This window comes from Ovis aries, chromosome 2 (assembly GCF_016772045.2).
Source record: "Ovis aries strain OAR_USU_Benz2616 breed Rambouillet chromosome 2, ARS-UI_Ramb_v3.0, whole genome shotgun sequence".
Classification (NCBI taxonomy): Eukaryota; Metazoa; Chordata; class Mammalia; order Artiodactyla; family Bovidae; genus Ovis; species Ovis aries.
In genome coordinates this window covers 141,597,491-141,625,059 of record NC_056055.1, presented here as the reverse complement: position 1 = coordinate 141,625,059, position 27,569 = coordinate 141,597,491, and the positions used below count along the sequence as shown (strand labels likewise).

The window sequence follows — 27,569 nt, the reverse complement described above, 5'->3', positions numbered from 1 at the left end:
CTGACTAACTTTGCAATGCTACTGTGTTTCTTAACCTCTCTGGCCTTGATTTTCTCACCAACAAAATGGGCATAATATTTTAAGGATAAAATGGAAGGGTGTAAATAAAGCCTTTGGCACAGTACCTGCCACGTAAGTGCTCAATAATGATAGAGTCCAAATAATAATGATGGTGATGGTAATAATAACCATTACTATTGAAAAGTTTTTTTCAAAGAAAACAGCTGTTTTATTATTGGGATTACCACAACATCAAAAAGAACCTTTCTTGTAGTATACATTGAGGAAGGTGAATGTCATTGTAAATCTCTTCAGAGCTTTCCACCTCTGCTTCTCTAAATTCCCTGGTGCTCCTGTAATTCCCAGCTTCACCATGAATCAAGAATCACTCTGTGCCAAGTGGTTACAGTGTGGAAATTATAGACACAGATGGTATCGAATCTACACAGCTACAATCTACACAGATGCGAACAGAAGGGTGAAGGTGAGGCCCACTTTCCTTTGCATTCCTCCTCTGTCTTCTGCACAACCACCACCACACAAGGATGGACAAGTGGTTCAGACTTCTCTGGAGTTAGCAATAACTAAAGAGAATTCCGAAAGAGGTGGGGATTTCTTAGCTCTATACTTCATCAGACTATCACCTAGTACAATAAATCACTAGAAGTCTTCAGTCCTTTCAGGGGTATCCCCTTGAAGACACACTCAGCTCCAGGCTTGTTCATGGCACTTAGGTTTGACTCCCACTCCTTTGCACATTGCTAAGACCATTTTAACCTACCGATTGGGAAATCTAATTCTACCCAGTGAGTTGGTCTCAGCTGAGATTTTAGCACCTTTTTTTCCTGAAAGACTATTTCTCCTAAGCTGAGAGGTTCAGTCTAGACTAACACCCCACTTGGGGTCAACTAGGCCAAGGGGAAGGCAATGGCACCCCACTCTAGTACTCTTGCCTGGAGAATCCCAGGGATGGAGGAGCCTGGTGGGCTGCAGTCCATGGGGTCGCTAAGAGTCAGACAGGACTGAGCAACTTCACTTTCACTTTTCATTTTCATGCATTGGAGAAGGAGATGGCAACCCACTTCAGTGTTCTTGCCTGGAGAATCCCAGGGACGGGAGAGCTGGATAGGCTGCTGTCTATGGGGTCGCACACAGTCGGACACGACTGAAGCGACTTAGCAGCAGCAGCAGGCCAAGGGGAGTGAACTTGAATGCCTCTGCCCATTGGTACTACGAGGCCAGGATGAGCACTGTGAGTCTTGTTCCATCTAAGATGTCACCACTTGGATAAGCTATGGGCAAGCTTTCCTTTCTTATGTTTTTTTTTCAAATTGTTATTGGAGTATAGTTGCTTTACAATGTTGTGTTAGCAACATTGCTGCTGTGCAGCAAAATGAATAAACTATCCATATACATATATCCTCTCTCTTTTTGAATTGTTCGTATGTAGGTCACCACAGGGCACTGAGTTCCCTGAGCTATACAGTGGGTTCTCATTAGTTATCTATTTTATACATAGCATCAATAGTACGTACATGTCAATCCCAATCTCCCCATTCATCCCACCTCCCCTCTCCCACCTTGAAGCTTTCCTATTCTTAAATCACTGCTGTTGAACCACCCATCCCTACCCCCCATTCCCATCACTCCCTGACCCATACAACCACACACTTCTCAAGGACAACTTCAGAGGCAAGGGTTTAAAACTGATACAGAGGAGGAAAAGTATATCTCCGGTAGAAAGACCCCATCTCTCTCAACCCCTCCCCAGAATGGGGTCAGTGTCCACATTCTGGAGCAAATCCTGGTTAGCTCCTTCCATCAGCCCCATGCTCTTCCTTTTCCTGTCAGATTGTGCAAATCCTTATTCTATACGGAGATGTTTAAAATAGCGGTTTTTCTACCTTCCCCTTAGTTAGAAAAATGCCTAGCCAGAGCTTTGAGATTACCATTTGTATTGACCTAACTAAATTCTTAAGTAAAGTGCCTCCCCTTTTTCCTAGCTACATTATTTTTTCCTAGTTGCCCTTTTGTGTAAATGTAGCATAAATGCAAAGATCTCCACTTTAGATTATTTGCTGGAGCTGTGTCAGGAGATGAATACAAATTCTTGTTTACCCGGCAAACACTTGCATAATACTTCCTATGTGCCAGGCAGTGTTCTCAGTGTGTTTTACAAACATTAACACATTTAAATCCTCTTGACAATTCTATAGATAGGCATTACCGTCACCCCCACTTACACTTGGGGAAATGAAAGCTCAGAGAGGTTAAGGAACTCTTTCAAGGGTACACACCCAGTGAGTAGTAGGATTCCTACCTGGGTGACCTTCCTCTGGGAACCATGGTTTAACCTGTAGGCTTTTCTAGGTCAAAATTAGGCAGATTCCAAAATCAGAGAAGTCTTCTAAATTTAAAATCTGGTTCAGTATATACTGACTTCTGCTTGAACTGGGACTACTTGAGTAGTCTCTGAAGAATGGTCATGAGGAATTTGTGCTGTAGAATTTTATTCCTTGGTTTACTTTGCTGTCAATATGATCATTTGATCAGTCCTTTAATATAAAGCACATATGCCCAGAGGGTCGTGTAATAAATCCATTTCATATGTTTTGTGGAGAAAGCCATAAATTGTCTCCACATGAAGTGAGCATGGATCAAGGCTGCCTTATTTCTGTGAACAATATGATATACCCTAAGCCAAATTTGTATTTTTCCTTGTGAATGGGGATAAAAATCACATTGTTTTCACCTTTGGATCACTGGATCTTATACATGCAGTAACTACTTCTCTATGTATTGATCTATTGAACAGTTCATACTTAGATCATTATTTAAAGCATTTTTTTTTTACTTCTGAAAGAGTGTTTATCAAGAACTCTTGAATCATTTTCCAAAAAAAAATGCAAATAAAAAATAATAATTTATTCTAATCTCATTGACAGGATCCTGGTGCTTATGACATTGATCTCCCCCATATCATGACGTAGGCATTATCAGTTCAAGGTAAAGATAGAAGAGGTGCTATATACATTTATCAGGCTGAAAGTTAAGCTCTCTTGAGTTAAAATGTCCCATCTTTGCACTGCAGACCTCCCTCTAGAATCAATCACAATATATTTCTTAAACAGCTAGTATGAGCAAATCACTGGATTGAGCTCTAAAGATTCAGAAGGAAATAAGACATGGTCTCTGGCTTCAAGAGTTTGTGGTTTATTGAAGAAGATAGGTTTATAAACATTACAAAAAACATAGTAATGAAAGTACTGATGAAGTTATGTGCAAGATACTGAGGTGGCACAGAGAGGGAGTGATCACTGACCATGATGGATCAGCAATACTGCAGAGTGGACTTCTTGCTTTTAAACTGGGTCTTGAAGGATGAATAGGAGCCAGCTAAACAATACCTAATAAAGAGTATTCCAGGATAGAGAACTTGGGAGGAACCAGATTATAGAATACCCTGTAAACATAAAAATAGTTTGGTCTTACATTCACCATTCGCAGTAATCAGTTCAGTTCAGTCACTCAGTCGTGTCTAACTCTTTGGAACCCCATGGACTGCAGCATGCCAGGCTTCCCTGTCCATCACCAACTCCAGGAGCTTATTCAAACTCATCTCCTTCACGTCAGTGATGCCATCCAACCATCTCATCTTCTGCTATCCCCTTCTCCTCCCACCTTCAATCTTTCTCAGCATCAAGGACTTTTCCAGTGAGTAATTTCTTCGCATCAGGTGGCGAAAGTATTGGAGTTTCAGCTTCAGCATCAGTCCTTCCAATGAATATTCAGGCCTGATTTCCTTTAGGATAGACTGGTTAGATCTCCTTGCAATCCAAGGGAGTCTTCTCCAACACCACAGTTCAAAAGCATCAATTCTTTGGGGCTCAGCTTTCTTTATAGACCAACTCTCACATCCACACATGACTACTGAGAAAACCATAGCCTTGACTAGACGGACCTTTGTTGGCAAAGTAATGTCTCTGCTCTTTAATATGCTGTCTATGTTGTCTGTTTCTTCCAAGGAGTAAGCGTCTTTTAATTTCATGGCTGTAGTCACCGTCTGCAGTGATTTTGGAGCCCCCCAAAATAAAGTCTGTCACTGTTTCCATTGTTTCCCCCTCTATTTGCCATGAAGTAATGGAACCAGATGCCATGAACTTTGTTTTCTGAATGTTAAGTTTTAACCCAACTTTTTCACTCTCCTCTTTCACTTTCATCAAGAAGCTCTTTAGTTCTTTTCTTTCTGCCATAAGGGTGGTGTCATCTGCATATCTGAGGTTATTGATATTTCTTGCAGCAGTCTTGATTCCAGGTTGGGCTTCATCCAGCCGAGCGTTTCTCATGATGTACTCTGCATATAAGTTAAATAAGCAGGGTGACAATATACAGCCTTGACGTACTCCTTTTCCTATTTGGGACCACTCTGTTGCTCCATGTCCAGTTCTAACTGTTGCTTCTTGACCTGCATACAGATTTCTCAGGAGGCAGGTCAGGTGGTCTGGTATTCCCATCTCTTTCATAATTTTCCACAGTTTGTTGAGATCCACACAGTCAAAGGCTTTGGTGTAGTCAATAAAGCAAAAGTTGATGTTTTTCTGGAACTCTCTTGCTTTTCCATGATCCAGCGGATGTTGGCAATTTGATCTCTGGTTCCTCTGCCTTTTTTAAATCCAGCTTGAACATCAGGAAGTTCACTGTTCACGTATTGCTGAAGCCTGGCTTGGAGAATGTTGATCATTAGGTTGCTAGTGTGTGAGATGGGTACAGTTGTGCAGTAGTTTGAGCATTCTTTGGCATTGCCTTTCTTTGGGGCTGGAATGAAAACTGACCTTTTCTGGTCCTGTGGCCACTGCTGAGTTTTCCAGATTTGCTGGCATATTGAGTACAACACTTTCACAGCATCATCTTTCAGGATTTGAAACAGCTCAACTGGAATTCCATCACCTCCACTAGCTTTGTTTGTAGTGACGCTTCCTAAGGCCCACTTGACTTTGCATCCCAGGATGTCTGGCTCTAGGTGAGTGATCACACCATCGTTGTTATCTGGGTCATGAAGATCTTTTTTGTATAATTTTTCTGTGTATTCTTGCCACCTCTTCTTAATATCTTCTGGTTCTGTTAGGTTCATACCATTTCTGTCCTTTATTATGCTCATTTTTGCATGATACGCTTGTTCCCCTAGTGTCTCTAATTTTCTTGAAGAGATCTCTAGTCTTTCCCATTCTATTGTTTTCCTCTATTTCTATTTCAAATTGCTTGCTGAGGAAGGCTTTCTTATCTCCCAATAATAAGACACTATTTAAAGAATTTAAGCGAAGGAATAATGTGATTTAATTTCCCTTCTAGAAAAGGCAGGATGGTTGCAGTCTGCTGGATGTAGTCAGAGACTAGTGCTACAGATAGGGAGATGAATTAGAAATTATTTTAAGAGCCCAAAAGAAAGACTTTCAGAAACGAAACTAAGACAGGAGGACAGAATTGTAGATTGATGTTAAATAGATGATAATAAGTAGATAGGTAGGTAGAGTTGGAGGATGAGGAAGGAAAAGAAGTGGAAGCTGCATACTCACCAGTGTAGTTGAAGGGACTAGAAACTGATCAGTTAAGGTGCTTTCAGGGAATTTATTATCTCTGATAACCACACGTGTGTGGAAGTCAAGTAAGCCCAGGATCGGTCAATCCATCCACATCCGTTGGAACTATGATTCCCATTCGATCCGTCTTTCCATTCTCCTTGCTCGTAGCTGCAGGCATTACTTACAGACACATCAACAGGTGACAGCATAAAAGAGAGGATGTATACTCAGAATGCCTCCTTCTCAGGGTGAAGGCACCCATTCCCAGAAGGCCTCAGCAGATCTTCTTTCAAGTGTGGCAGTCAGGATTAAATGAAATGTGCCTGCTTAACCCAGTCACTGACAGAGGCCGCCATGGAGCAGCTTAGATCAGTGACTCATTTGAAGCTAGAATCTGCCTTTCTAGCTTCTAGTATGTGAAGGGTACAGAAGGGAGCAAAATCCTTTTACTAAGGAAAAGTCCAAAAAGAATGGGGGCCAGGTAGGAACTAACCTTGTCTGCTGCTAAGGAGATGATTAGTTTGGCTTTTCTTCCATTCTAGTTGTAGAGGCAAGATGTATAGGGAAAAGACAAACTATAAAAGTAAGGTGGTAAGTAAAATTTCCCCAGTAGAAATAACCTAAATGATCAATGTTCTGAAGACTCCAAGGATAAAGCATATATCCTCTATCATTTATTTTTAGAAATGAAAAATTTAACTCCCAACCTGATGTTTGACCTGCATGGCATCAAGTTAACAGACATCTGAATGATGGATATTCACTCATCTTTTTTTCAAATGTTAGTACTTTATAGGCTACAAACTGTCTCTCTGTCTCTCTCAATTCCTTGAATTTCTTTCCTCCTTTAAGTACGGTTTCTTCACTCTCATCTCACTAGGGGAAAGATGAAGAAATCAGCCTTAGACTTTACCTCTTAGCTGATTCCCTTTTTACTTCAAAACTAGCCTGTTTTTCAAGTGAGATTTTCCCCAAATTTGAAAATACTCTGCCATAGATATTTCAGTAGGAAGATGGAGCCTCAGTGGGCGTGTTATACAATTCTTGCTGCATCAAATGCCCGTCCTCCTCATATTCTGGAGGTCTGTCTCTAACTACTGAGAAATATTTCTAATCTTCTTGAAACAGAAATTTGTTCTCCTATGTTTGTTACTCATCCATCTCAATTATTTTTTCAGCTCAATTATCACTGAATAAACTAAAACTTTGCAGTGAGCCTAATGAATATATGTCTTATTTGGGTAAATCTAGTTGAATTTAATGTTTTTAATAAATAAACATACATGCTAGAATACATTGCCTTAGTTAGTAAAGTTAAAGAAAACTTTTTTTTTCTGTTGATTTACCATTGCATTAAAAAAAAAAACCTAGTAGGAGTTTTGTTATACCTTGTGTAACATTAACCAGAGCATTAAATAAACTATATGTTGCAAATTTTCTCATTTAGCAGGCACCCAATTTAACTGGTAGTTTAAGATTTTGAGCTTCTCTAAATGAGCCAACAGAAAAAATAAATAAGCAAAACGCTTTCCTGTGTAGCAGTTATTTTCCTCAACCTTGAAGTTTATCCATAAGGCACTTAGTAAGGCCCCTTTGATATAACAGAAAGGTCAACTTCATTGCCACTGTTTTTCTAACATGCTATTTGTTGGACAAATCCTTTTTATTTCTCTCTTTTAAAAAGTTTAAGAGGGAATTCACTAATGTGATCAACTGTGGACTTTCATCCTGGCCACCCAGTTCCACAAAGTCAAAATGATCAAAGACTCTGCTGTTTCGCACCTTGCTTTCATCTCACGGCTTCCGTGGAAGATGGAAGGTAAACAGTCTCACAGAGCTCCAATTACGAATATCAAGATAAAGAGGAGATGACTTTCCTTTTCCACCTTTGAAATTATCTATGGATTGATGTAAAATAGATTTCAGAGCCTCAAGTACTTGCTTGCTCTCTGATTGCAAACAATGGGTTCTGAACAAGAACAAATAAACGTGGGAAGTGGAAGGGTAACCTGGTTAAGAGGCAGCGTCAGTGAGCACTGAGATAAGCAGAACCGGGTTTCCACCATCAAACTCAGCTCTCCTACGCTTTTCTGAGTATTTGGGTTGAAATTCTACTGGCAAACTGTAATTTGCATTTTCCTAAGAACCTATGTAGCAGATAGATGGTAAAGAGAATTAAAAGATTATTCAAAGAGATCCAAAATTATTAGGAAAGAAAGAAGCAGTTTGATATTATAGTGCTACAGAACAGAAATAAGAAAAAACCAATGCTCCCTTTTGAAAATTTTAATTAGGGTGGGGAGGGAGCCTTTGAAGAACTCTGTTTTGCACGGGCATTGCTTTCTTTTTGTCCTTCTTAGAGTCATTTTGCCTTTTAAGGCTCCATTGCCCATTTATTTACTTGAATTAACTGAAATAATTTCTTATATCCATCTTAAAAATAATTCCCCCATAAAAGCATTTTTTTTCTCTGCTCTATGTTAATATTTGGGATATTTATTCAAATCTTAAAATCAGTCCACATTATGTCTCTGGAGAATCCTGATTTCTGTCAGCTCATTTCCGTGTTATGATGGAAGGTCTTCTACATCCTGTACAAGCAAAGATCCAGGCTGGCTTGTTCTCTCATCGTTCACAGTAAACTAACAATCCTAACACTGGTTTCTTTAAATTTCAAAGCTTATAGACCATCCATCCACCATAAAGCAACATTATAGGAAGCCAGCTCTCCAAGGTTTCTTCCAAAGAATTAACCTTGACTTGTTGGCGATGCAGATATTTCCAATGCCAGATGAAAAAGTGCTCTGGGGGAAAATGGAGGGCAATTGATCTATCCATGTATTCATATCCTGAGCCATGTGTTTATATCATAGTGATCCGCTTCCTTCTGAAACTCCCATCACTAAATTTGTTTTAATATTTGTCCTTGGATTTTATTGGACTGGTTGTATGAAATATGCTTCAGTATTTGGATAGTGGCCATTTTATAATTTAATCTTCTCTCTCCATGTAAAAGCTATTCTAGATTTTAATGTCAAAATAACTTGATCTCCCCTGAAAAACTGGCATGATTATTCTTGCCATTATTTAAATTATGTAACTAACTTGTCACATTTCTCATCTTTGCACTGTCTGCCAGGAAGCTCAAATGCAAATCGAAATAAGCCTCCAACTACTAATAACAGTAACTCTAATGGTTAACTTATCTGATTACTTATAACGTGGGTTTATTTTTCTATTGCTTTTTTATTTGTCTTATGATTGTATCTTTTACTTTATACCCCTAAAACCTTTGCTGGAAAGTGATGGTATTTAAGTAAATTCAACAATTAAAATAGTTTTCAAAAAATAATTTATTCTAAAATACTTGAAGGGTCTTATAAAGAAATTATAATCAGATTTTTTTTTTTTGGTAACCAGATATTTTATCTTTGTCTCTTGAGAACATGTAAAACAGAAGAACCTTATGGATTGTGCCAGGCATTAAGCAGAAATTAGTAAAAATAAAGCTTTTTCTCTAGTGAGTATGGTTGATAAAGGAGTTGAAGGAGCATTTTCAAGAGGCCATGGAATAGTATAATCTTGGCAATTTTTTTACATCACTTTAAATATGCCATCATTATAAAATTGGTTTATGGTTAGATTGTCTATATTTCTGACCCCTTTATTTACCCTTGGCTTCTTGAGAATATGACCTATGACTTAGTTGTTCCCAATACATAATACGATACCTGACTCATAGTAATGAAGTGAGTGTCACTCAGTCATGTCCTGCTCTTTGCAACCCCATGGGCTATACAGTCCAAGAAATTCTCCAGGCCAGAATACTGGAGGGGGTAGCCTTTCCCTTCTCCAGGGGATCTTCCCAACCCAGGGATTGAACCCAGGTCTCCCACATTACAGGTGTATTCTAACCAGCTGAGCAACCAGGGAAGCCCAACTCATAGTCGGGCTTCAACAAATAATTTTTGAATGCCACATGAGTTTTTATCTATTTCCTTCTCCATTTATCTATTTAGAGGCACTCTTATGTAAAGAAACATTTCAAAGGGCTTTCCAGTTCTATGATTTGAATGAATGCACTCTCATTTACATTGCCATAGATATCTTTTCCCTAATATGGCACTTGATGCAGCCTCTTGATTCTGTAATAATTTTCATTGTGAACGAAACATCCTAGCATTTGTCTCACTGATGATGAAATGTATCAAAACTCTCAAAAGCAGACCATCATTTGCAGAAATAAAGGGAAATTGCCAAATATATTGGAAAGATTTCTTTTTAATTTACTAAATTTTGCTAAAAGTGATTATCCAGCAAATGTAAAGAGAGAGTTTGAGCAATTGTTTCCGTCCACATCATTAAACCCAGTTTTGAGTTTGGAGAAGTCTCGCTCTGTAGAACACTCTAAATGACTCTTTATGGCTCTATTCCTTGTGCCTGGTTCCTGCTCTTGTCAAACTAGGAAGAGATTGTAATCTCATTAAGAAGTGAGGGGGGAGTTTAAAGCAAATATTAAAGGGCAATTTAATTACCCTATGAAATTTAAAGTGTGTACAAGACCCATAGACAGTGGCTCTTAGTTTTAATACAATTTCTGTTTGACTTCAGTGAAAGTTCTATTAATGCATTATGTATATGCACATGGTGAGCATGCGTAGTTTCTTGCCCTAGAACATACGTTTCACCAGAGCAGAGATTTTCATCTGTTTAGTGCACTAATGTGTTTCCAAGTGCCTAGAATAGTGTTAGTTAGTCATATCCAACTCTTTGCAACCCCGTGGACTATATTCCGCCATGTTCCTCTAACCATGGAATTCTCCAGGCAAGAATACTGGAGGGTGGCCATTCCCTTTTCCAGGGGATTTTCCCAACCCAGGGATTGAACCCACATCTCCTGCATTGCAGGTGGATTCTTTACCATTTAATCCACCAGGGAAGCCCATAGGCCCAGTACAAATCTTTTCTCATTAGACATTTGTTGAATGAAGAGAAAAAGTTCATGCTGAGGGAAGATACCTTTTCATGATTAACTCTGTTTCCATCCTGTTGAATTTTTTCCCATTATTTTATTTCATGGACGTAAAATCATTGAGACAGGAAGTCCAGAAGGTAAAGCATGGGGCATTAAAGCAGTTTTGAGGGTAGTCAGTGCTAAGCATTCTCGTTTGATGCCTTTTAAAATTTGGAACCTCAAGATTATTTATTCCCATGATCACACAACCTCTGGAGTCATTTCTTACCATTACATCAGATGCTTAGGAAGAGAAAAAAGCCACTTGTATCTTCCTTCCCCATGACTCATTATCACTGCACCTTATTCCAACCCTCCTGCTAAATCCTCCTCCACAACACAGCAAAACATAAAGATGTATATATACAAGTTCCTAACTAAAATGCAAGTAGTAAATACACTAAAAATATTACCAGCAACTCAGCTTCCCTACCTAACCATAGATCTTTGAGACTTTGGAATTATTCCTTAGTATTGAAATTTTTTCTGGAAACATTTAAGCTTATTTTTTCACTCTCAAAAAAGAGAAGTTTATGTTGAGTTACCAGAAGGAAGGAGTCTGTTGAGCCTTGTCCTTGTGCTTGAGGGTAGACAGTTCTGTGAAGGAGACCTAATCTTGACAAGTCCTTCTAGACCAGGAAGAGCTTAGATGCACAGCTTTTATGCCCTAAACTAGCTAGTGGCCCTCAGCTCATTTAGCTTTGAGAGATGGAGTCTAGAGAAAGCCTTTGTGTAAAGGAGGCATGGTCTGGACCTGAATTTAGAAACCATACATGAAAAACTGTTGCAGAAGAGCCACTCACTGAATATATTCATCGAGGATTGTTTCTATGTGACAAAAATCCATTAAGGAGAAAAAAGGTGAAACAGCCAATTAACCATATGAACAGTGAGTTTGTGCATTGGATACTTGACAAAGACTGGAAAAAATGCACAGCCTGAAAGTTGAGAATTATATTTTATTTGAAGACTTTACTGAGGACTGTAGCCTGGGATCCAGCTTCTCAGATAGCTCTGAGGGACTGTTCTGAAGAGATTAGGGAGGAGCCAAGATATATAGAAATTTTCTGGAGGGGGCGGGGGGGGGGGAGTTGAAGATCAAAAGATTACTGCTAATTAAAGAAAAAACAAATATCTCAAGTTAATGAATTTAGTGATTTTCTATGTATGGGAAAATATAAGAGCTTGGGCTTAATTAAAGTATTCCTTTGATATGCACCTTAACTCTCTAGGGCCAATATCCAGTTTAACTCCTGTGTTCTCCCCAAGGTGCACCATCAGCGGTGGCTGCAATAGCTGTAGGTTTGATGGCCACGACGTTCTTTGTTCACTGAAGTGACAGGTGGCATTCCTGGTCCACAATGTTTGGCTAGATTACATAGTCAAAATCGGATCTGAATATATACATGGGTTGGGGGGTTTTTGGGGGGGAGAGAAAGAATTGAAAGAGTAAAGTAATAAAAACTATGTGTGTGGGTATATACATGGTGGTGGTGATTTAGTTGCTAAGTCGGGCCTGACTCTGCGACCCCCTGGTCTGTAGCCCACCAGGCTCCTCTGTCCACGGAGTTTTCCAGGCAGGGGTACTGGAGTGGGTTTCCATTTCCTTCTCCAATATGGGTATATTTCTCATGCCTATATATATATATGTATATGTGTATATAATATGTGTGTATATATGTATATGCATGTGTGTATGTGTGTGAAAACAAAGCCAGTCAGTATATATTGGTCCTAAATTTAAAAAAAAAAAAATCAATCAACATCAGCCCATTTTGTTTTCCTCCCGTTGAATGAAAAAGGAAAATCTGTGTAGATGTGACAGATAGAAATGAAAATGTGAGCCTTAGGTTTAAATAATTCACTTCCCCCGTACTATACTTAAAATATCAAGGTTTAATTTATACATAAAATAAAAGCCAGAATCTTTTATTTGTAGTGTTTTATCCACTTCACATATGCATTGCTAAAACTGAACTAAATTCTTTAGGGAAAAAATACAGTACATCTGCTTTCCATGAAATCTCCCTAAAGGATATAAATGTTTTTATTTGCTACAATGAGCTACCTGAATGTCATGCCAGAATACAACATGACATTACTTAACTTGAGGTAATTTAGCGTGGCAGTATTTTTTTGGACAGAATTGAAAATATTTTAGATTAACTTACCATATTAGCAAAAGTTGCACGGAATTTGCTACAGCTTTTTGAATCTAAACACATTAAGTATCGCATGATTTGCATGCATCCCGAACACTGAATACCAGCTCTCGTAGAGTTACTAAGGGCAGAAGTCACCGTGCATCAGGCAGCTATAATCTCCTCCTGGTGTAGGACAGACTTGGATTTCACAGACGCTCTCTGGGGTGTGCCAGCACATGTTTGGTCGGAGGAGGCGAGACTCAATCTTCCTCTCTGCACCCATAGGCAGCTGCACAGTCAAACCAGCTGGGTGGGAATATACTGTAGTCCTGTGACCCCCAAACATACAGACATGGTGATATGGAGCTTGCTCACAGTCTTCCCTGGGAGCTCTTAGACTCCACATGAAGCCTGCAGTCCAGGGCGCAGCATGTGGTAAAGATGTTTGTCAACTTGGGAGCAGCCTCCAAAGTGACTGGGAATGAGAAGCAATTCTCTGTTCCTAATGCAAGCCTGGTGCAAGAGAATGGGTGTTTAGGGGATGGAGCCAGCACCTCACTGGTCTTCAAAGAGACTGTTGATCTTATTTTATGTGGTTGCTTTCCTTTTAATTACTTTCATGTTTGTTCTAAATTTATTATATTTTTTATTGAAGTATAGTTGATTTACAATGTTGTATTAATTTTCTGCTGTACAGCAGAGTGATTCAATTATATCTTTTAATTATTTTTTAAAATGTAAAAGGAAGACTTGAATTTATGGTGGTTGTAAACAATTTGAACAGTGTAGATGTATAGAGAATAAAAAGAGGGACCTTTGCACCAGCTGCTCACAAGCTCATTCTTTTTCCCAGTGGCAATGGCTGTTAATTGTTTTCTGAGTGTTTTATTTTGAGGCTAGATTCAAATATTTAGACTTAATATAACCAAATGGCTTAGTGATTCTTATAATGTGACTCATACATAATTGGAAATCCATTGTATCTATCATATCACCATTACTTTATATCTCTAGTAAGTCCTTATTGTAAGTATTTTTATCAGTAACTCTTGAAATACATTATCTCAGCACATCTACCCTAGAAGAACTCCTTCTTAACATTTAAAATGTTGCAGTTGCCTGTAGGTAATTGCTATGTTTTTATTCCATGAAATTAAAAAATAGTAATAACAAAAATGTACAATGAAGTTGACAACACTTTAAAATGAATTAGCATTTTTCTTATGAAAGCATATGTGCACATTTGAAAAAATAAGAGTGCCTACATGTACAGGACATTATTTTTTTAGGCTGTAAATGATCACAGATGGATTTTCAGATCAGATCACTTGAGGAAATTAACTCATCATTGCTGACCACATCCACCCACCCCCCAACATACACATAGAGCCACATACACCCAGAGACACACATTCATCCCAGGTTGGGAAATACCAGTATTAAACTATAGAAACTTTTCATCAAGGAGGGAAGTTCACTTAAAATGTATCCTTAAAATATCTCAATGAAGCATTTCTGCTCTAAGTGGGTCATTGTTTAATTTTTAGATATTTATATGTTTTGAAGAGCAAGTAGGCTTTCTACTCCAAAATAGCTCAATTATGTTTTGATTGCAACATCTGTTTTTTTCCAGAGATCTTGGATCTCAGATACTGTAATCATTTATACATAAGTTGATAATTGCTTTACAAAAATAAAAATTGTTGCTGTGATGGTGGTGTAGTGTGGGCATGTGTGGTGTCTTTTCTCATCCTAGAGATTTCACAGTGTACTTAGCTCCGTTGATTGGTAAAGTACGCTGTTTGATTCTGCATGATAGCGGATATCTTCAGTTTTCCAGGTAACAAAGAAGAGGAAATGAGCTGGAGTCTGTGGACCTGGAAGGGCCTTGTCTGGTGGGGAATGGAGTGAGGTCTCGCAGCAGCTCACCCATTCTTTGACCTTGAGCAGATGTCTTTTGCTCTACATACTTGGCTTCATTGGCTTCCTGAGCAAAGACCTCGGAAATGAAATAACATTCAGTCCATTTATCCAAAACTCCCCCAAGGGATACACTTAAAAATAATACTAACAATAAAGTATATTCTGTGTGACCCATTTCCACTCTCATTCTGTCACATGTATCACAGTTCCATGGAGAAGTAAGCCATTATAGGTGTGCATTTAGCCTGATGAAAGAGTTGTATTTTACTTTAATGGAGGCATATTTCACAGATCCCTTTTGTATTTATTATCATTTTTTTTCCCAGGGAAAAATGTAATACTACAAAGAGTATACATACAGTGGTGATGATTTGTGACTTTTCTCAAAATATCTGTTTTATTTTTCGCTCAAAGAGAAAAGTAGACTGATTGGCTTTTAGAAGCTAGACCAAGAAGGTTTTAATAGAGGGAACAGATGGACTACTTAAGGTACCATATCTTTGGGGCTACTATTACACCAAGTTTAATGAATGTAGGTAGAACCAGGTAATTCTTACTGTAAGTTTCAGCTCTCAAATTGATCATTCCAGCCATCTGTGCACTACAGAGCACATCTTTGTTTACTGCCTAAAGTTTAAGTAATATCCAGCTAAGCTTGCTAAGCCTAGTAGGTCTCACATCTCACCCCACACAAAGGAAACAACGCAGAGACCCAAAGGCAGTTTATCAGATAATTTTTAATAGAATTCCAGAAAACTCTGCACATATTGCCCAAGGTCCTTGATTGCTATCTTGGGAGAAAAACAGTTTCTTTTCCTCATATCTATCTGGTTAAAATGTGCAACTTCCTCCTGGGAAGAAATCAGGCAAAAAAATAACAACACGGGAAGAAAACATGAGGATGTAGCTCACTCATCCTATTCTCAGTGCCAGGGTGGGCTACGTAAACCCTGGACAAGGTCACGGTAACAGAGAACGGCAAGCAGTCCAGGTGATGTTGTTGTTAAAGGAGTGAGGCGTTAAGTGGTTTCCAGGACCCTTAGTGAGCAGGAGAGCCCAGATCTCAACATCTGAAAAATAGGGCTTCCCTGGCAGCTCAGTGATAAAGAATTCCCCTACCAATGCCAGGAGACACAGGTTGAATCCCTAGTCCAGAAAGATTCCACATGCCACGGGGCAGCTGAGCTCATGTACCACAACTGCTGATCCAGCACTCTAGAGCCTGTGAGCCCCGATCCCTGAGCCCACGCGCCACAGCTACTGAAGCCCACACCCCCTGGAGGCCTTGCTGGAGCTCCAGGAGAGGAGCCGCCACAGTGAGAGGCCTGCACACCACCCAGAGAGTTCCTCTAGTTTCACCACAACGAGAGAAAAGTCTGCCCAGCACAGACAAAAATAAATACATACATAGAATTTAAAATAATTTTGAAAAGAAGTGTAAAAAGCTGTTATTGTATAAAGTATATTTTTTAACTTGAAAAATAATAGCATTAATCAGAGTATTAGAATACCAGGTTGGAAACCATTGCTGAGCCAAACTTGGGCCCTGTCTTCTGCACACAGTAAATCCAGTCTACTAACACCAAGTGTGTTGAAGTCAAGTGCAGCTTTTACTGTAGGGCATCATACAAGGAGTCTGGGACAGCTAGTACTCAAAAAACCCAAACTCCCCTATTGGTTTTAGCAAAGCTTTTTTTTTTCCCCCCCCTCATTGAAATACAGTTGATTTATAACATGTTAGTTTCAGATGTACAACAAAAGGATTCAGTTGTATATATACATACCATTTTTCAGATTCTTCTCCCTTTTAGGTTACAAAATATTATGTATAATTCTTTCTACTATAGAGTAGGTCTTTGCTGGTTATCTATTTTATATATAATAGTATGTATATGTTAATCCCAAACTCTTAAGTTTATTTCCCTTCTTCTGATTTCCCTCTTCTATTTTGAATAAAATAAGTTTGTTTTCTATGTCTGTGGGTCTATTTCTGTTTTGCATATAAGCTCATTTGTATCACTTTTAAAGATTAAAATGGACTATTACTCAGCCATAAAAAAGAATGAAGTAATGCCAGCTGCAGCAACATGGTTGGTCTTAGAGATTATCATACTAAACGAAGTAAGCCAGACAGAGAAAGGCAAATATCCTATGATGTTGCTTAAATGTGTAATCTAAAAAAAAATTTTTTTAAAGCATTTGTAAAGGCCAGGTTAGGGAAGGGGGGTCCAAGGGTATGTGATCAGCTCAGACACAATTCTAATCGGTTCATGATGAGGTAACAGGGTAGTGTAACAGGAGTTAACATTATCAGTACTTAGGTCTGGGGGCCACATGCTCATGGTGATCAAGTAGTTAATCTCTTCCCCTTGGTGGAAGTTTTAGCCTCCATAAAACAATTCAGAAAGTGTGCAGTGGACACTTATTATCTAGATACATTAGAGAGTATAAAGCAAAGGATGTGGAAGAGGTGTCTGTCCCAGGAATGCCCCATAGGACCCTGCCCAGTTACAAAGCCACTTCTTATAAACCTATTTCTTGAGTGTCTGATGTTTGTATTTAGTCTTTCTATGAGATCATTAATCTATAGGCTTCTCTCATTTTTGTTTTCCAGAAAGAACTTGTGAGTTTTTTTTAACAAGTGTCCTAACTGATACCCTGTTTATTCAAAACATTTCGAAGTGGATTTCTTTCACAGCTTAGCCAAGGCGTGGAAAACACTTTCACAGTGTCAAGTTTAGCGCCTCATTCCTTTCAAAGGTCTAGTGAGGAAAATGTGCCCAGTTTGGAAGTAACAGATGTGCATTTTCCTTTCACATCTAAGTATCCATCAATAAAAACCTAGTGTGAAAACCTAGGGTGAAGCCTTATACTTCAGAGGGAAAGATGTACTTTCCCATACTGGGCCTGTGGCTTGCCAGGTTACAGCTTTAAGTCGTATTGATCTTGGAATATAGAAACCCCCATTGAGTATGATTCAATCAGGGCAAAGGGAACTTCCCACCTCCCGCGCGCCCGGTCCATATGGCTGCGAGTGTCTGCACCACATGTGCCCGGGGATGAGGGAGAACCACTGAAGTGAGGAGGAGGGTCATTCTCCAGGTGCACTTCAGGCCAAGATGCTACCCTTTGAATTAAAGGATGCTGTTGCTGCTTCAACCGTCTGCAGGACGTATACTTTAAGCTGTTGGCTTTGTTTTGCTGGTTTTTAATGGTGGTGAAATATTTGTACAGATGCTGGCCTACTGTCTCATCCATTGTCTCTAGTGGCAGACGCCATACCCATTGCTAAAAATACTGATCTAGAATAAAACGCCTATAGAAAAAGAAGGGGAAAAAAGCAAAGCAATTGCCCACAGATGGGTCATATTCAAGGCTCATTGTTGTTAACCGGCTGTAGACAGTCTGTGTCAAAACCAGAAGACATGTTCAAATTCCATGAGCTTATGTGGAATGATTTACTATAACAGTATTTGCAAGATACGCAGTGCATGGCCTGAAAAGTCCAGCTAAGGCAGTAGTTGGTTCAGTCAATATGCAAACTTTGCAGAATTCCTTTGCACATATGCCCTGGACTGTTCTTAATGTTCAGAACCAGTTTTTGCTATCCATAAATCCAAAGACCTAAAATTGTAGCTGAAAAGTTTGACAGCCAAATTCAAACAGGGATCTATCTCATTGTTTTGTTTTGCCTGTTATAAAGATAAATTCATTTTCTACCAAAATCATTTGTGAAGTAACTCATTTATATAGACTAACATTTCATAAATAGACATAAATTAGAGCATTTATATTCTTGAAAAGTATCATGAAATTTTATCAAACTTTTGAAAGGGTCATAACGTATCAGGTTTTTGGGAAAGCCACTTGAATTTTCTTCATTGCTCTTTAAATCCCCAGGACCTAGTCTGTGAATTGTACATAAAAGGAAAATGAAAATATTGTTGAACTACTGAAAGACTAACTCAGATGCATTCCAGCTTAAAATCAGGGAAAGATTGGATTGTTTTTAAGGCTCCACACTACATTCCTTCAGCCTCACAGTCTCCCGTTTACTTAACAGAAACGTTGTTGTTTAGTCGCTAAGTCTTGTCTGAATCTTTGTGACCCCATGGACTGTAGCATGCCAAGCTACCCTGTCCTTCACTATCTCCCAGATTTTACTCAAACTCATGCCTGTTGAGTTGGTGATAGCATTCAACCATCTCATCCTCTGTCACTCTTTTCTCCTCTTGCCCTCAATCTTCTCCAGCATCAGGTGGCCAAAGTATTGGCGCTTCAGCTTCAGCATAAGTCCTTCCAATGAATATTCAGGGTCAATTTCTCTTAGGATTGACTGGTTTAATCTTTCTGCTGTTCAAGGGACACAACAGTCTTCTCCAACACCACAATTCTATAGCATCAATTCTTCAGTGCTCAGCCTTCTTTATGGTCCAAATCTCACATCTATACATGACTACTGGGAAAACCATAGCTCAGACTATACAGATCTTTGTTGGCAAAGTGATGTCTCTGCTTCTTAATATGCTGTCTAGGTTTGTCATAGCATTTCTTCCAAGGAGCAAGCATCTTTTAATTTCATGGCTGTAGTCACCATCTGCCATGATTTTGGAGGCCAAGAAAATCTGTCACCATTTCCATTTTTTCCCTGTCTATTTGCCATGAAGGATGGGTCCTGATGCCATGATCTTAGTTTTTTGAACATTGAAACATTAGTTGCATTCATATTTTTCAGTCAAGTGAAGTTATTGTTCTTAATTTTTAATAGTCTGAGCACCTATTTTGAGAGAAAAATGCATTTGATCACACAGAAGACAAAGGCAGTTACAGTTCAAGGTCTCTCCTCTGTGCTTTAGTAGCTCCATTACTATGCTTTATTGTCTGAATTTTATCTGTCTCAAGAAGAATATGAGTTCCTCTATATTTTCAGCTTCTCCTAGAATACCACAATATAGAAAACATTCAACATAGTTTTGTTGAATGAAACAATGGGTACTATAGGAGAGGAATTAAGTAGCTGATTAGGGAATCCAAATGTGGCTGGGCTGTCTTTCACCTTCGAGCAAGGTGTTGTGTGTGCTCAGTCACTTCAGTCAAGTCCGACTCTTTGCTACCCCATGAACTGCAGCCCGCCAGGCTGCCCTGTCCAAGTTCCTGAGAGAGACTAAGTTCCTGCCGTGTGGTAGGCCCTGTACTGAGTTGTGATGTATAAGACTGAGTTTGCACCCACTGATTTTATGTCATTATAGGGCATTTGTTGGAAACCTCACATCCTGACTGCTTTGATGCCTGTTACAGAAATGTGATCGGTGCTGGAATAGATACAGTCAATACTGAGTTACTTTTTAATCACCGAATTTCAGGATCATCCACACTTTTCTTACTATGTCTCCTTAATTCTAACCTCATGTACTAAAATCATGACAAGTTCTTCTCCGTTTGATGGCTAGTGTTTTGTTTTTTCCCTGAATTGGATGCCTAAGGGGTGTTTTTGCAATTGCCAAATTGCTAAGAATTACTGTGGGTGTAAAATATAAGGGGCAAAGCTGAGAAGAGTTTCTGTGTAATCTGTCAAATTCTGAATCTTCCCTTATAGCCTTTCTCTGTTGAGTAAAGGGCTAAAAAGAAGAAAGAACTTTGATAGATGTGTAGCTTTGTTCAGAATGGTTCCTCTAATTTTTTCTGCTACCCCAGCTAATGGTGAATTCTCTCATACCAACTCTCTGAATTTCCGAAAAACACTGTTATTTGCAAACAGAAACTGTGTTCATTTTGTATGGAATTCCATTTTTTAAAAACTGGAATGATTTTAGCCCAAAATCTTTGTGTGGTTTGGCTCATATATTTAAAATCTTCCCCCACCTTATTGGTCTACATGCTAAACTGGCTTTAGAAAATTTTTGTGACTTCATTAAACAAAAACATGGTGTAGTGATTATCTCTCTACTGGTAGGGTTGACCATGATTGCAAGTAAAGAAATGGCAGTACTTTTAAATTCTGTCTATTTTATTTATTTCTTTTACTGCACTGCAAGGCAGGCGGGATCTTGGTTCCCTGACTAGGAATTGAACATGTGCCCCCTGCTGTGAAAGTGTGGTGTCTTACTCAGTGGACTGCCAGGGACGTTCCCAAGTATTTTTAAATAAAATCATTTCCATTGACTTTTTTTCTAAGTATTAGACTTAGGATGTTCTTTGATCATTGTCAGAACCTACTCCTCTGATAAGTCTGTTGCTTGGGCTTTGGCAGTCATATCACTGTGTTCTATCTCACAGGAATGATTCCATTTCTATGGGAGCTAGTTGCCTCTCTCCAGAAGGCAACAGTAAAGACCCTGAAATGCAGTGAGACTTGAAATCCTGGGGTTAGAATGATACTCTGTGTAGAACAGAGAAGACCTAGCCTAGAGAAGTTATAGCCATCCAGAACGTAGCCATCCAAATATAGCCGTCATTCCCTCTATGTAGCACCATGTGCAATTAAGAACTTATCACATGGATTTGAATACTGAGATGTGCGCATCAGTCTTTCTTAACGGAGGCTGAAGATTTGGGAATGGGAAGTGACAGAGCTCTGATTGTTTGCATTAGCCAGTTACTGTGTTGGTAAATAGCTCACACACATACCTCCAATTTCAAAGTATCAATATGATGTCATTTACCACGCAATTGGGAAAAGCTGTGTGAAGCCTGCTTTGCCCAAGCCCAGGGGATCCAGCTCCAGGACAGTGGGCATGTGCTGGCTAACCCTCTGGGTCCCGAGCTCCCTGTGAGGTGGTCTCAGGCTTCTGCTGTGACTACATCACAGTTAAACCTCTCCTTCCCCTTCCTCCTTCTCCTCTTATCCCAAAACAGGTGTTGCTTCTGAGAACATGTTCTGATCAGCTTCCCACATGAGTGTCTCAAAGTCTGTTTCCCAAGGACTCTACCTGTGACAAAAGAAATGGAAAATTAGGCTCATTATTGTTGAGAGTAGAGAATGAAAACCCTCTGTTCTTTCTTTTAAATTCATTAACAAAGTACATCACTATTACCTCTTCTTGGTTTCCTCATGAATCACAGAATATGTCTTGATAAGCTAATAAATGGGCAGCTCCATGGTGCTTTCTCTTTTGCTCTGCGGATCTTTTCAAGTCCTTGATTGCAGACAGACCACACACAAACCAGGATCAAATTGTGACCAGATGCTGGCATTAGAAATTCACACTGTAAATTACTTTGTTGCCATAAAGAGGACTGTAGCAAAACTGGAGGAACTAAATCTCATGTCCAAATATTTTATTATCTTATTTGTACTATTCTGTCACTAAAATACTTCATAGCTAACTTTGACGTGGAGACAAAACAAAATGAATGGACTCTTTGGAATAAATGGCATTGGCAAAATTCCTTTTTGCCATGTGAATATAAAAAGAAGAAAAGATATTAATGAGGTGTAATAGAATAATGTACTAGAGTAACTATAATTTTTAGGCCTGGTAAAATTATAACTTAGATTAAAATGCGGGTGACAAATTTTGAATCTAGGCTATTTTCCCAGAAAAACACAACAAGTTATATAGTAATTTTCAATTATCTGCCCAAGGAGAAATAGTAATAATGGAAGTTATCCAAAAGAGCAGATAATGAACAAATTCATTTCTATCAGACTTTGAAATATTGTTTTGTTTTCTAAAAACAACATTTGAATGTGGATGCATTTTATATTCTGGAAAGTTGTGATGACTCTTAACTTATATACTGAAATTGTGCTTTAGAAATCAGACTAAAGAAAGTGGCTTATATTTTTCATCTGACTTTGTGTAATGCATTTCTATTTTCTGTATTATTGCTGAGGATAGATATCAACTCTTAGGATAATGTTAACTTTCTCTGAAAGCAGAGAAAATTTGTGTCTGTGTGTTTCCTAGCTTTCATTTTCCCAGAACTGATTTTAATTTAAAAGATACTCTCCTTTCCTGCCCTTGTTTGGCTAAAATTATTTTTTAAATATTTCCTGTTAAAAAAATTAGAGTTATATCTAAGTAAGACTTAAGGTTTAAATTGAAATATCTGCCCCTGAAAAGTTGAGTTGGCTGTATATACATTTTTCACATGTATTTTGGCCCTACCTTTATTAATTTTTGTTCATTAAATACTAATATATAAATAACAGTATATATAAATAAGCTGGTATAGAATCTGGCACATTTTTAGCAGTCGGTAGCTGCTCATTCCCTATATTTCTTGCTTCCTTCCTTGTCTTCACTCAATATTTTATATCAAATGCTTCATATTAATGCTTCATATACTTTAATAAATGTTTATATCTTATTGTACTCTGTATAAAAAAATCTGTAAAAGCAAAGATTTTTTTTAATGGCTAGAATGAAATCTTCCAGGTGTTATTTTCCCTATATTGACATTCAATATGTGTTTCCTAAAAGCTACCTCCATGGAACTAGATTTATCAATAATAAGCATATAATCTATTAAGAGCCCTAACATTTTAAAGGATAAAAATGAGGGCTGATGCAGGCTGAAAATGGACCGCATGGTCTCATGTCTTATTCATAGTCATGTGGAACACTTCTAATCTAGAACTATACATTTTCACACAAGGCAGAAAGTTACTACACATTGCAGTGTTTTGGTTGTTTGCTTTGAGACTCCTTTGCTTTGGTACCTGATTTGATAAGTATTTGATGTTTGAGCAGAGTTAGTTATCTCTTCTTTAAAGATCTGAATAGTATCTTCAATGGAACAGTGAGAAGGCACTGGAGTAGTGCATTAAGAAAATAGGTAGGCTCAGTAAGCCTCCGTTCAAACCCTTGGCTCCACTCCTACCCAGGTGTCATTACACAAGAAGCTGACTCTCGCAAAGTCCTGATTTTCTTTTTTGAAATGGTGATAACATGAAACAAAGAGAGTTGGGATGATTACATGTAATAAATGGAAGTAAATTAACATACAGTAGGCATTCAGTAAATACCGACATTTGTTACAAATCGTAGCAAACATTTACTGAGTATGTACCTTATCTCAGTACCATTCTATGCACTTTCTATGCACTGATTCATTTAAACCTCAATACAATTCTATGATTCAGGTACTGTTGTTATCACTGTTTTTACACATGGAACTTTGAGAGCTTATATCATAATAAGCAGCTAAATCAATATTTAAACCCATCTCTTGCTCTAAACCATCACACTATACCATGTATCATACAAACAGTGGCTTTTAGCAGAAACTGGAAGCAGTAGATGGATCCAGTGGGACCAGTGGCGCCTGTGCCCATACCTCTCTCCCACTCTTCACATCTGGCTACACTGAGGGACCACTGAATTTTAGTCACTTGACTTTACCCAGAAATCCTTCCATAAGGTGAATGGTCAGAAGAGAATTGTACCTCTCATTACGAAGGTTTATAGAAGTACAGATTGAGACCCAGCGATCAGATACCCTAAAGGCAACTTCTGATTGGCTCCTAGTCTATTATGTAAAAAAGTCTGATCAGATTCAGCCTGTCTTAGAGTGGTCATGAGTCATAAATTAAAAGGAGAATACTCATACCTAGAAAGCCCAGCTCTGCCACTAATTAGCTGAGTGTCATTGTACAGTGGCTTCAACCCTCTGGATCCTTCCTCATCATTAGAAGTTAAAGATGTTGCCCTAGATCTCATGGCTACTCAGGAGCTAATCCTAAGCTTCTGGTGGGCTTTGGCTTTAGCCTTCTTTGACCTGCACAAAGTTTTGTTTTGTTTAATTGAATTTTAAAATATAAATTCCAAAGGTTTCGCATAAAACTCTGTGTTTCTGTCTTCCCTTGAGAACCTGAAGTCATGGCATGATTGAGCCTGGTTTTCCTTATGGCGTCAGTGGAAGATACCAGGCTGAGCCATGGCTGCGGCCTCAGATGGGATGTGTCTTCACCGGCTGAGCACGGCTCCACCTCTCCCTGCTGTCTCAAGCCCAGTCTGCTCCCTCACTTACCCTACCTGCCTGGTCTTATAGGTATATAGGTTTGCAATCCGAAGACAAGCTCTGATGTTTACTTGATCATTTGTTTACTATTATTTTTTATTTGATCAACATCTGTTCAGTGCTTACTTACTTGCCATTCTATGTACTGTATTTATAGCCTAAATACAAAGTTTTCTTTTTATATGAAGCATTCTGCCTTCATTTCTGTGAGCCTGATTAATTTCCACTGTTTCTAAAGTGTTCTTTCTTCTTCTTATCAACCTAGGTGACTTCAGTTTGCTAAGCAGCAGCTTCTCCTGGCATGAGCCACTGCAGATCTCCTCATCAGACGGGCTGAGACCATCCTGTGTGCCCTGCACCTGGAGTAAGGAGAACACAGCAAGGTTGGTCCAACAAGTGGGAGGATACACTGCTCAGAAAGGTAGCCCATCATTGTGGAAAAATAATAGCAATTCTATACAATCAGAAATCAACATCTAAGAACTAATGGGTACAGAAAAAATTTCATTTTTATTAATGTTTACCTATTATGGTTTGTAAAAGAACCTTGCCATAAATATCTGTACAGGAGGAAAAAATTGATAGCTCAAAAAATATCCTTTTTTAAAAGTTCATATTCACAAGTGTCTGAAACCTCTGACTGATTTTAGTGATGGCCTCTTTCGAAATGAAATTGTAGGGAACTAAAGATATGCCTTAGGTGACCTAAGACAATGCCTATTTAAAAATCCATTTCTCCAAGGTCATAGCTAACTGATTCTTAAATTTTCTTTGCTGAGGTAACCTTGTCCCTACAGGCAATTGTACTTCAATTATTTCTCATTTTGTTTGAAAATAATAGTATTTCATATAGAAAATGATGGTATAGGTATAAAAAGTGTATAAAATAGGTAATCATAACAATGTTTTTATTTAAATGATAAAAAGCAAAGATAAATGCTCAGAATATTTCTTTATACACTAACTTTTGTGGTAAATAACATGCTAAGTTTATAAAAAGGATTGCAGCCTTGCTGGAGTATGACTCAGAAAAAGAAGGACCACAGCACCACACTGGCAAGAGGTAACTTGAACCATAATTTTACCTTTCCCACCATCACCTCTATGATGTGGGCCGGTAACTTAATCTCTCTTAACAAACTGTTTCCTGGCACCTGAAGTGAAGAGTTATTTCAAAGTGCCTTTTAAATACTGATTCAGTTGCACAGTGAAGCGCAGCTGTGAGTGGAGGGCAAGGTGACAGCTCTGAACTAGTTCTCTACGAGATAATTTGCCAAAAGTCAATTCAACACAATGCACATTCACCTCATTCCTTTCTTCTTTTCAATATTTACCAGGTTTACAGCAGTGTGTACTGAAGGTGCTGATTTTTGCCACTTTTGAAGATTCCTGTAAGGATTTAGCTGAGTTTTCCAATCGCTAACAGCATTTGAAAGAACACCCAGTTTATCTTTGTCTTGCCCCCCCACCGTTGTACAGAGGGAGTATCCCGTGATAAGGGGTGATGGAGAGGTGATGGTCCACAGCCACAAAGGATGGCAACAGAGACGTGACATTATCACAGGGACTCTCCTAATTGAAGACAAACGTTGGATTCAGTATTTAAATATGTTAGGTTGATTAACCGTTTTTGAGAACTGTTTCATGGAATTAGCCTGTTGACATGGTCCTTCCTCTTAGGGATGTAGGGATGTATGATGTATTTATTCATTCATTCATTCATTCAGCTGTACCGGTCTTAGTTATGGGACTGTGACATCTTTAGCTGCGGCATTCAAACGCTTATTTGTGGCATATGGGATCTAGTTTCCTGACCAGAAATCAAACCCAGGCCCCCTGCATTGGGAGCACGGAGTCCACCACTGGACCGCCAGGGAGGTCCCCCTCTTAGAGATCTTATAGTTCAATGGAGGTAAAACATCTAAAACTGAAACAGAAAGTAAATAAATAATACAATTACAAATTGGGGTAAGCATTATGGAATACAAAAGGATGCTAAGGCAGTGGAGAGTGAGCAGCTGCTTCATGATGTGGTCACAGAAGGTGTGAGAGTCAAGAGAGCCGTTCCCCTCCCTCTCCAGGCACATGATGGGATTGCATCGCCTTAGTCTGCCTGCGGTTCCGTGGACCATGGGATCTGGTCTGGCTCATCAGTTGTGCACAGAAATATGTTCACTTCCACACTGGAGCATCTGAGTGTTGCTTCTATAGACCCCTTTCCCTGAGGCAGTCTAACAAGTGTTGTACTCCAAGATGTGGTTGCTCCCTTAGCCTTGAACTTGTGTGACTTCAAGGAACAGAGTTCCTTCAACCAATTCACACTGGACGTGAAGCATGTAGCGTGAGAAAACAGCAGACTGTATTGTCTTAAGCCACTGAGATGTGGAAGCCGTTTGGTAGAACAGCTTAAGGAAAACAATCCTGTCTATTACAAACAGCATCTCTGAAGAGGCAGAGGGATGATTTACAGACGCTTTAAGACAGAAGGCCTTGAACTCGGCTGATTCACAGAATTGAATGAAAGCCAGTATGGCTGGATTAGAGTAAATCAGGAAAAAATAGCAAATAATCTTTAGTTTCTACTCTCTCACCTCTTGCCTGTTCTGGTTCTGAGGCTGTTCTTGTGTTTATATTCCTGGCAAGGCTTTAAGATAGATTAAGTAGCTTGAGTCTAAATGCTTTTGATTTGCTTACACAAATCAAACTCTCATACTTTATCTCTCGCTTCTGGATTATGATCATTTTTGTCAAGAACTTAGCATGTGGGTGATTGATATGGTAATACAATCCTAATGCAGTCCCTGAAGCTGAGGGCCTCTACTCTTTCAGTCAATGCTGAGATGCACTTGGGTGTGTAGGCCATTCATAACTGAGCTGAGACTTGGGATGGGCAGCCCACAGCACTTTGCATTTGAATAATGTGTAATATCGTACAGTTTTTAA

At 38.9% G+C, this 27,569-nt stretch overlaps 1 protein-coding gene across 14 annotated transcripts in view; it reads left to right on the top strand.

Moving 5' to 3' along the window:
- The window catches only part of B3GALT1 (beta-1,3-galactosyltransferase 1), a 621,523-nt gene that overhangs the window by 546,613 nt on the left and 47,341 nt on the right, over positions 1–27,569 (top strand). For 10 of the 14 annotated variants that reach the window (XM_042243778.2, XM_060409812.1, XM_060409811.1 and 7 more), the window contains one exon: positions 24,892–25,009. The gene's annotated coding sequence lies outside the window, so the exon portion shown is untranslated. Of the gene's footprint in view, positions 1–24,891; positions 25,048–27,569 lie in introns of all 14 variants that reach the window. The other 4 variants (XM_060409816.1, XM_060409819.1, XM_060409824.1 and 1 more) reach the window with 1 other exon arrangement.